At 37.3% G+C, this 10,845-nt stretch overlaps 1 pseudogene; it reads left to right on the top strand.

Moving 5' to 3' along the window:
- The first annotated feature begins 3,683 nt into the window (after positions 1–3,683).
- On the top strand, positions 3,684–9,578 carry LOC120134082 (annotated as a pseudogene).
- Positions 9,579–10,845: the final 1,267 nt, after the last annotated feature.

Genomic DNA, 10,845 nt, shown 5'->3' on the forward strand with positions numbered 1-10,845 from the left:
CTGCAAACCAAGTTCTTCTTTTCGTCTTCTTCAAAACCTTCAGGCTGGAGCATGTAAATCTCTTCTTCAAGATTTCCATGAAGAAAAATTATTTTAACATCTAACTGCTCTAGATGTAAGTTCAATATAACACACATTGCCAAGACTACTTGAACTGTTGTTAGTCGAACCACAGGAGAAAAGATTTCATTAAAATCAATACCTTCTTTTTGAGCATATAATTTGACCACCAGTCTTGCACGATACCTCTCTATTTGATCGTCACCATTTCGCTTGATTTTGAAGACCCATTTGTTACCAATTGGCTTCCTTCCTTGTGGTAGTGGCACAAGGTCCCATGTATTATTTTTATGAAGGGCTTCATTTTCTTCTTGCATCGCCATCATCCATAGTGAAAAATCTGAGTTGTTTATTGCCTCCTCGTATGTTGATGGCTCACTGTCCTCTATTAAAAGGCAGTATGCAATATTTTCTTCTATAACATAACCTGAGTGCCAATTGAGATGTCTTCTCATATGATCTGATTGACGAGTTGTTGGAGCTTCAAAACTCTCTGGTTCTTGTTATCATGTGCTAGTTATGCTTCAGAAGAATCTCCTTGTTCAACCTCATTTTCCACATGTATCTGTGTAGTCTCTGACTTTTCAGCACTATCATCGTCTTCTTTTCTTTGTAACTTATCTTTTACAAAGATAACATCCCTGCTGATGATCACTTTGCGGGCAGTGGGATCCCACAAGCGATACCCCTTTACACCATCAGCATACCCCAAGAATTTGTATTTCTTGGATTTTGGATCCAGCTTTGAAATTTCTTGGGAGTTGTACATCACGTACACAATACTTCCAAATATATGGAGGTTTGAATAATCAGCTGGTTTACCAGTCCACATCTCCATTGGTGTCTTCAACTCTACTGCAGTTGATGGAGCTCGATTCACCAAATAACAGGCGGTATTGACTGCTTCTGCCCAGAATGATTTTTCTAGGCCTGCATCTATCATCCGCTCTGCTACTCCATTTTGTTGAGGAGTGTTCGCCACTATGAACTGTCTTTTGATGCATTCTTTCCTACAAAAGTCATCAAATTCTTTGCTTGTGTATTCTCCTCCATTATCTGTTCTGAAACACTTGATCTTATTTCCAGAATCAAGTTCCACCCGCGCTTTGAAGTTTTTGAAAGTTGAAAACACGTCTGACTTCTTCTTAATAGGGTACACCCAACATCTCCTGGAGTAGTCATAAATAAATGAGACAAAGTATTTTTCTCCGCCTAGGGATGTAACTGGTGCTTGCCATACGTCAGAGTGAACCAATTCTAGAACACTTTTGCCTCTATAATTTGACGTATTGAATTTCAACAAATGATGCTTACTTGTTATGCAATGCTCACACAAAGGAAGTGATACATTTATTAAGTCTGGAAGTAGCTCCACAAGGACTTTCATTCATTGTTCTGACATGTGTCCAAGTTTCTGATGCCATAAGATTGTAGAATCTGAACTACATAAGGCAACAAAGGCTTCTGCTTCTAGCACAGTCTCTCCCTTCAGCATGTACAAGTTTGTTGCTATCTTTTCGCCTTTCAACACCACAAGCGCTCCACGGAACACCTTCATGATTCCTTTCCGTGTTTAAATCTTGCTTGCATTATTGTCCAATAATCCATAGGATAATAAAATTTTTATTCAGGCCTTTCACGTGTCGTACATCTCGAACAACTTTAATTGTTCCATTATACATCTTCAATTTGATGGTTCTCATGCCAACGATCTCTAAGACATGATCATTGCAACTATACACAGATCCTCCTGAGACAGGTTTATAATGATGAAACCATTCTCTTCTCGAGGTCATGTGATATGTTGCTCCCGAATCAATGAGCCATATATCTGCATATCTCTTTCTACCTTCCACGGTGGTTGACGCTTCACAGCATAGAGCATCTCCTATTGAATTTTTCAATATCAAATTTCGTTGACATAGCTTTTATTACGAATAGCTCCCACTATTTCACTATCGTGAATAGTTCATTAGAACCTTCAAAGAATGGGTAATACCTTCTTAGTTTCTTATGTTGAAGGATCCACCTTTTGGTGACAACCACAAAGACAATAAGTAGATATTACACACTCTAATCTGGCTCGGATACCAATTGTTGCGGAAGACGACTATCAGATAGAGCAAAATCGCAACTGATAATTTGAGAAAATAAAAATAAAGATAAAGAAGACACAAAATTTACGTGAAAAAACCCCTAAATAATATAGGGTAAAAACCACGGGTAATGGTAGAAGAATTTTACTATGAGAAAATAGGAATTACAACTTCTCTCGATCTACCAAGGAGAAAACAATGATAATTCTCTCTTGATAAAAAAGGAGAAAACAACTCTCAAGAAACTCTCTAAATTCTCTAGTATTGGGAGAAAGCTAGAATTATTTGGGATGGTTTTGAAGCTAAATGAGCTAGGGTATTTATAGTTGAAGCTTAAGGACTAATCTTGTAAATACCCTAAAAATAAAGTGACTAAATTAGGTATTTTACCATCCATCTTTTTCCACAAATGATGCTGCCCTCTTTTTCCCCCCACATTTTCGGTGATCCACTGAAAGTACCATTTAATGCACCTTTTGGTGCAATATTAACTTTCAACAGAAAACTGGTGGGAGAATCCGATGGAGTGCCTTCATGGAGTGGGAGTCAACTCGGCGTCGTTTCCCCCGGAGGAAGGGATGTTTAAATTGAACGTAGACGGGTCATAAAGTTAGGAGCCGCGAGTTATGGGCAAATGCATAAATCTTTCAAGGGATCAAATGCATTTTATTATTTTAAAAAAATCGTTCAATTTAATTTAACGTGTTAAAGGAAAAAAATGAAAAATAAAAAGTTTTATTTCTCCAAGTAGTATTGGAATTTAAGTTTCTTTACATTAATTATCTATTTTATTAATAGTATCTACCTCATACAAATTTCTATTAATATATATATATATATATATATATATATATATATATTCACTCTAAAAAAATGTTTTTAGATCGTCTCTCCTATCTCTTTGTTTCTTAGTTTTTTTCCTTTTTTTGTGATTTGTTATCTCTTTTGTGACTTAAATTAATACTTCTATATATTGTTCAACCCTAATAAATTTATTCGTTGTTTGATGAAATTAAATTCTCACAGGCGAATTAAAAATTTTACTTAGACACATATTCAACTGAGAAAACGTCTAAAACAGTATGAATTAACTAACAGAAATTCTAACTTGGTGACGAGTGATATAATAACCACTAATTAAATAAGACAATAACCCGAAGAGAGAAAACATAGTCAGATGCAAATATAAGATGAAAAACCAATGAAAATATCGTTTTATTTTTTTTTAATTTTTTTATCAATTAAATAAAAATTAATTGTGAAACGTGTGATTGGTTAATGAATGAAGTGCCAAGTGCATGGAAATCTTTTTATCTACTTGAATCATTCACGAGGTTTGTGGGATCTCCAAAAACCGCGTATTCATTCTTAAATGTTGTTCCTTTCCACAATTAAGGGATCATTGTTCTTCATGTTCCCGATGATAACATGTAATAATTAAAACAAGAAGAAGAAGAATAAGAAAAACACTGTCTTTTTCTTCTTCCTCTTGTTTTTTTGTTCTGTTTGATTCAACAATATTTAGATATGGTGACAACCTTACTATTACTCGTTGTTTTTTTCATCCTTGGTTTCCTAATATCTACTTTGCTTTTCCTCCCAATAAATTTTATGCTTGGATTCAATCTTTGTTCCCCATCACCTGATCTTCATCATCTTCTGTGAATTTCAAAACAACCCAGAAGATATCGGTGACGGAACGGAGTAATCTGCCAAAACTAGAGCTGAAAAGGGTATTCGCCACCTTCGACAAGAACGGCGACGGATTCATTACGAAGCAAGAGCTGAGTGAATCACTGACGAACATCATGATGTTCTTGACGGACAAAGAGGTCAAAGAAATGGTGGTGAAGGTCGATAGGAACGGCGGCGGATTGATCGAAGTTTCGCATCCTGTGTAAAGCCATCGACGACGACGAGAGTTGTTCAAAGTGCTTGGAGGAAGAAGGGAATGCAAACGGAGGTGAAATACTAAAGGAAGCTTTCGATGTGCTCGACAGAGATCATGATGGATTGATCACCGTCGAGGAATTGGGATCGGTGTTGAGTTCTCTGTTGGAAATAAAACACTCACATAAACAACTTTTATTAAAACTCAAACAAATATTACAAGAGCACTCTCACTCAAAAACATGAACTACAACTCACTCTTATAAGACTTTGCTTCTTCACTCACTTAGAAGCTCTTAATTTTCTTGATGCTTAAAACTAAAATGGGGAGGGGTATTTATACTACTCAAGAACAATCCTACACCACACAAATAAACTAATTTAAACCATTAAAATCTACAAATACCTAACTCTCACCTAACTAAATTGATGTAAGCAATGACGTCATTACTTAAATGATGTAAGCAATGACATCTTTACTTAAATGATGTAAGCAATGACATCAATTTAGTTTGGGTTTGGGTTTAGGCTCCCATAATGGATCAAGTTTATGATCCAACACCCCCCTTAAACTTGATCTCGTGACCCCTAGTAGGTTCCGTAATCTTATGAAGTCTTCACTTTTCAGTGGTTTGGTAAAAATATCGACAACTTTATCTTGTGACTTCACGTATTCAACTTCCACATTATTTCTTGCAACACACTCCCTTATATAGTGGTAGCGAATGTCGATGTGCTTGCTTCGATCATGGAATACTAGATTCTTTGATAAGGCAATGGCTGATTTATTGTCGACACAAACCTTGGTAGGCTCTTCTTGTATCAAACCTATCTCCTTCAATAGATTTCTAAGCCAAATTGCATGACAAACACATGAGGTAGCAGCAACATATTCCGCTTCACAAGTGGACAATGTGATAATTGGTTGTTTCTTTGACATCCATGTGAATGCAATATCTCCCATGAAAAATACGAATCCAGTAGTGCTTCTTCGATTATCTATGTCTCCACCCCAATCACTGTCGCTATATCCAACAAGCTTGTAATAATTAGAAACTGAATAGAACAAGCCAAAGTCAATTGTACCTTTCAGATAGCGAAGAATTCTCTTTGCGACTTTAAAATGGGTGGTTGTTGGAGATTCCATGTAGCGACTAACCAATCCAACTGCATGAAGAATATCGGGTCTCGTGCAAGTTAGATAGCGTAGACTTCCTATCAAACTTTTGAAGAATGTTGGATCTACACTTTCGCCTTCTTCATGTTTGGTCATCTTGATCCCGTATTCTGCCGGTGTGCTTATTGGCTTACAGTTATCCATCTTGAACTTCTTTAGTATCTCCTTTGCATAGCTTTCCTGTGAAATGAAAATTCCATCCTTTTGTTGCTTAACTTTAATGCCAAGGTAGTACGCCATGAGCCCCATGTCTGTCATCTTGAATTCTTTCATCATCACATCCTTGAATTCATTAAACATGCTTGGGTTACTTCCAGTGAAGATCAAATCGTCCACGTAGAGGCACACGATCAAAATATCTCTATATTTGATCTTGATATATAGAGCATGCTCGTAGGGACATTTGTTGAAGCCATTCTCTTGGAAGTACTTGTTGATTCGGCTATTCCATGCCCTTGGTGTTTGTTTTAGCCCATAAAGAGCCTTCTTCAACACCAACACCTTGTCTTCGTGCCCTTTGACTTCATATCCTGATGGTTGTTGAATGTAAACTTCCTCTTCAAGAACTCCATTTAGGAAGGCAGACTTTACATCTATCTGTTGTATTGAGCTGCCAAAGAAATGATTAGTTTTGATAGTCTCCAATCGAGCAATAGGAGCAAATACCTCATCATAGTCAATTCCAGCCTTTTGACTATAGCCTTTAGCAACTAGCATCACCTTGTGCCTTTCGATCTCTCCTTTGGCGTTTTGCTTTGTTTTGTACACCCATTTGACACCTATCGCCTTATGTCCCTTGGGAAGTGAGGTAAGTTCCCATGTGTCATTCTTCTCGATGGCCTTGATTTCTTCGTCCATCGCATCTCTCCATTTCTTTTCTTGTACCGCTTCTTGAAAGCTCACTGGTTCACAATCGGCAAACAGACAAAATAATGTAAGATTATCTTGTCGTTTAGTTACCTCATAGAGATCTCTAAGGCTTCTTGTGCGTTGCACAACTCTTTCACTTTGACTCCCACTTGACGATGATGAAGGTGATGAGTCTCCTTGAGTGGTTGATGTTGGTAAAGTGGGTGGAGTTGCAAGCTCTTGTTGAGATTCATCTAGTTGCTCCCTCATTGTCTGCTCATCTTCTTCAAACTGAGGAAAGAAATTGAAGTCATCTGTATGAGAGTTAAAATCCCATTCTCCTTCTTCGTTGAAGACCACATCTCGACTAATCACAAACTTTTTATTGTCTGGATTGTACAACTTATAGCCCTTCGAATTAGCATCATAGCCGATGAAGATAAAACTCTCGCTTTTATCATCAAGCTTCGTTCTTCTCTCGTCTCGTACGTGAACATGGGCTATACTTCCAAAGGTTCTCAAGTGGGAAATGCCAGGCTTTCTTCCACTCCATGCCTCTTGCGGTGTCTTTCCCCATACACTTCTTGTTGGAGATCGATTTGACAAGTAGACTGCACACGATACTGCTTCCGCCCAAAATTCCTAAGGTAGTTTCTTACTTTTGAGCATGCTTCGTGCCATGTCGAGGATTGTTATGTTCTTTCTTTCTGCCACACCATTTTGCTGGGGGGATCTAGGAACTGTCATTGGTCGACGAATTCCATTTGCTTCACAGAACTCTTAAAACTCCCTGGAAGTAAATTCTCCACCTCGATCAGATCTCATGGCTTTGATCTTTCTACCGCTTTCTCTCTCCACTGCTGCTTTAAACTTCTTGAAGACTTCAAAAACTTCTGACTTCTGTTTCAAGAAATATACCCAGGTTTTTCTTGAAAAATCATCAATGAAGAGAAGAAAATAGTTACTGTTACCGAGAGAGCTCGGCTTGATCGGTCCACACACATCGGTATGGATGAGCTCGAGTGGCTTTTTGGCTCTTCTCTCTGACTCCTTTGGAAAGCTTTTCCTGAATTGTTTCCCAGCTAGACACCCTTCACAAAGCTGGTCAGGATGGTGGATGCGAGGTAGTCCTTTCACCATTTCCTTCTTAGATAGTAGCTCTAGACCTCCAAAATTGAGATGCCCAAATCGAATATGCCAAAAGCCATGATGCATCTTTATAGCAAGCTTTCAGGCACTTTGCAACATCATTTTGTATGTTGATCAAGAACATTCTATTCTTTGACATCGACACTTTAGCAATGAAGTTATTCTTATCATCTTTTATATAAAGATTATAATTATTCATGTGAATATCATAACCTTTCTCTACCAGTTGCCCTAAACTTAAGATGTTACTTTTCATATTGGGCACATAGTAGACATTTGAAATAAATTGATGCCTCCCATCTTTCAAGCGGATAAGAATGTTACATCTCCCTTTCACTGCTATTGTGGAATCATCTCCAAACGAAACATTTCCGCTTACTGACTCGTCTAGCTCCACGAACATGTCTTTCATTCCACACATGTGATTGCTTGAACCACTGTCAAGATACCATGAATTTGCTTGGCCACCATCAGTTTCCTTTCGTGCTAGAAGAAGAGTTTCTTTGCCATCTATCTTTTCCTCTACGTAGTTAGCCTTCTCCTCAATTTTGTTGTTGGGAGCTCTACATTCTGAAGCATAATGCCCAAACTTTTGACAATTATAACATCGAACTTTAGATTTGTCACGCCTTGAGTTCGGATTGATTCTTCCACGGCCTCGTGTTGAGCTTTCTCCTTTCTCATAGTTGTTGTTGGAATTATTGTTGTTGTAATTCCAGCCTCGTCCATGACCTCGACTTCCACCTCGTCCATGGCCTCTACCTCTGCTTTGGCCACGTTGGTTTCTATCATTGCGTTGGCTTTCATGCATATCTTTGAGTTGCAGCTTGAGGAGTTGCTCAGTAAACTCATGCTTCTTCTTATGCTTCTCTTCGTATGCTTGCAATGATCCTTGGAGTTGCTCGATCGTCATTCTTCCAAGTCTTTAGTTTCTTCAATCGTCACGACGATGTGCTCAATTTGGGATCCAACGAACGGAGTATCTTCTCTATTATCCTCACATCGTCTATCTTTTCACCATTTCTTTTTAATTGATTAGAAACAACTACTACTCTTGAGAAATAATCTGAAATAGACTCAGATGCTTTCATGTTTAAGGATTCGAATTAACCTCTTAATGTTTGGAGACGAACCTTCTTCACTTGCTTGGATCCTTTGTAAGAGGTTTTCAGCTTCTCCCACGCTTCCTTTCTAGAGCTTGAACTTGAAATCTTTTCAAAACCATCATCATCTAATGCTTGATAGATGAGGTAGAGAGCCTTCTTGTCTCTATTTCTTGAATCCTTCAAAGTTGTCTTTTGATCTGGTGTAAGAGTAGCAAAAGCATCATCATCTGTATGCTCGTTTTAGCCTTTCTCTATGATATCCCACACATCTTGTGATCCAAGAAGTGCCTTCATTTTGATACTCCAATTGTCGTAGTTGTTGTTGTTGAGTGTCGGAACTTGGAATGGTGACATACCATTTGCCATATCTCTCAATATAATGAGATTTTGTAAAATCCGATTGCACGGATGAATCCGGAACGCTGAAAAAAACTTTGGAGGGACTTGGACAACTCGGTCAAGGGCTCCAACTCGGCTGACTCAGCTCAACTCGGTGAGTCAACTCCATTTTCTGGCAGAAGTCTTCCGACGGTGCGTGGCGGTGCGTCAGAACTCAGTTTGAGAAAATTCTGGCGGCGTCGGATTCCTCTCTTCGAGACCTTCGATCTTTCCAACTCGCTCTGATACCACTTTGTTGGAATAAAACACTCACACAAACAACTTTATTGAAACTCAACAAATATACAATAGCACTCTCACTCAAATACATGAACTACAACTCACTCTTATAAGACTTTGCTTCTTCACTCACTTAGAAGCTCTTAATTTCTTGATGCTCAAAACTAAAATGGGGAGGGGTATTTACTACTCAAGAACAATCCTACACCACACAAACTAATTTAAACCATTAAAATCTACAAATACCTAACTCTCACCTAACTAAATTGATGTAAGCAATGACATCATTACTTAAATGATGTAAGCAATGACATCTTTACTTAAATGATGTAAGCAATGGCATCAATTTAGTTTGGGTTTGGGTTTAGGCTCCTATAATGGATCAAATTTATGATCCAACATTCTCTAGGGTTGAAAGAAGGAGACAAGATAGAAGATTGCAGAGAGATGATTCGGAAATTTAATATCGACGGTGATGTGATGGTCGATTTCGATGAATTCAAGACGATGATGAAAAAAGGTGGACGATTAGTTTCCATACCAGCCTTTTCATCTTAAATCTCAGTGATTCATCCATCTAACAGGTGTTTTTTCCAATCTATATGTTGATTTGTCTATTTTTTTCTTAACATTTTGAACTCTTTGTCACCATTGAAACAAGAAAACCTTAAAAATTACAATCTGATATCTGAAACAATAAAATTGAACTGAACAAACTTAATTTTGGAATTGTTCAGTTTTTTAATGTTCTCTACATGTATATCTGTTAACTTTTGTTATGCAGCCATGAGATTTATATATGGTGTGAAATTGATGCAGTTCTTTAATTATTTTGGTTTAATTAAAACTTTTTTGTTTAAAGATTTTGGTTAATCTTAGAGTAATTTGATCTAATGAATTCTGGTCGATCCAACCTTAAGGATATATTTCTTAGCTTAATAATTTATGAGACCCTCAAACTTTTAAAAGATATTTTCAAACTAAAAAGAGTTAATATGATCTTTTGATCAACGATTTTTTCCAAGGTTATAATTAATATCATCAATGTCTTTACTTGAACACAAGTGAGCAAGAACCATAGAGAACGTAAGACGATCAGATAAAAACGAGGATATAAGTTTTATTATACGGGTCAGCACTAAAAATCACACCATAGCATCACAGTTGTTTAGGTTCAGATATGAACAATCTGTCGGGAAAACAAAGCACACAACACTGAACTCTTCACTAGAACACGAGATTTGTTACTACTACAAAGCCAGAACCACTGAACCCGACAAGGTATGTAAGTTGTTATAACGTGAGAACAAGGAAAGGATCCCCTAAGTAGTGAGGATAGGAGGGAGAGAGTGGGATTTGGCACCAAGAACATGTGCGTTTGTGTCGGGGAAAAACTCGGGCAAGTCTTGCTCAAGTGACTCACTTGCAAATAGATCCCAGTATCTGTCAGCAATCTGATTCACCTTATGGACCGGTTGCCTAACTGATAAATGATATGGTTGATAAGCTCCATTATTCATATTGATCAGAGAAGAGGTTGTCCGGAGGAGAGTTCATACTAAATATATTTAACATGTAATTATTCTAGGGTTAAGATATGTTGAGTTTAATTTATTATTTGTAACATGAATTTAGCAGTAGAATTCTTTTCTGGACTAGGTTCTGCAAATTTAGATTAACTCCAAATTATGCAAACAAATTGTTTTATATCTATCTTTTTCGTGTAAATATGTTATGATTAAAAATATGTTTTGGTGATCTGAATTTTGTTTCATCCGGTCTAAGAGTTTGTGATGCAAGTTAGTTGATAAAGAAATAAAATTGCTCGCAGATGATTATAATATAAATGAGACCCGTCGAGTATTAGTATTATTGAGCTTGACTCAACTCGAAAAGTTTA

Source organism: Hibiscus syriacus, unplaced genomic scaffold, assembly GCF_006381635.1.
Source record: "Hibiscus syriacus cultivar Baekdansim isolate YM2019G1 unplaced genomic scaffold, ASM638163v2 tig00110597_pilon, whole genome shotgun sequence".
Taxonomy (NCBI): domain Eukaryota; kingdom Viridiplantae; phylum Streptophyta; class Magnoliopsida; order Malvales; family Malvaceae; genus Hibiscus; species Hibiscus syriacus.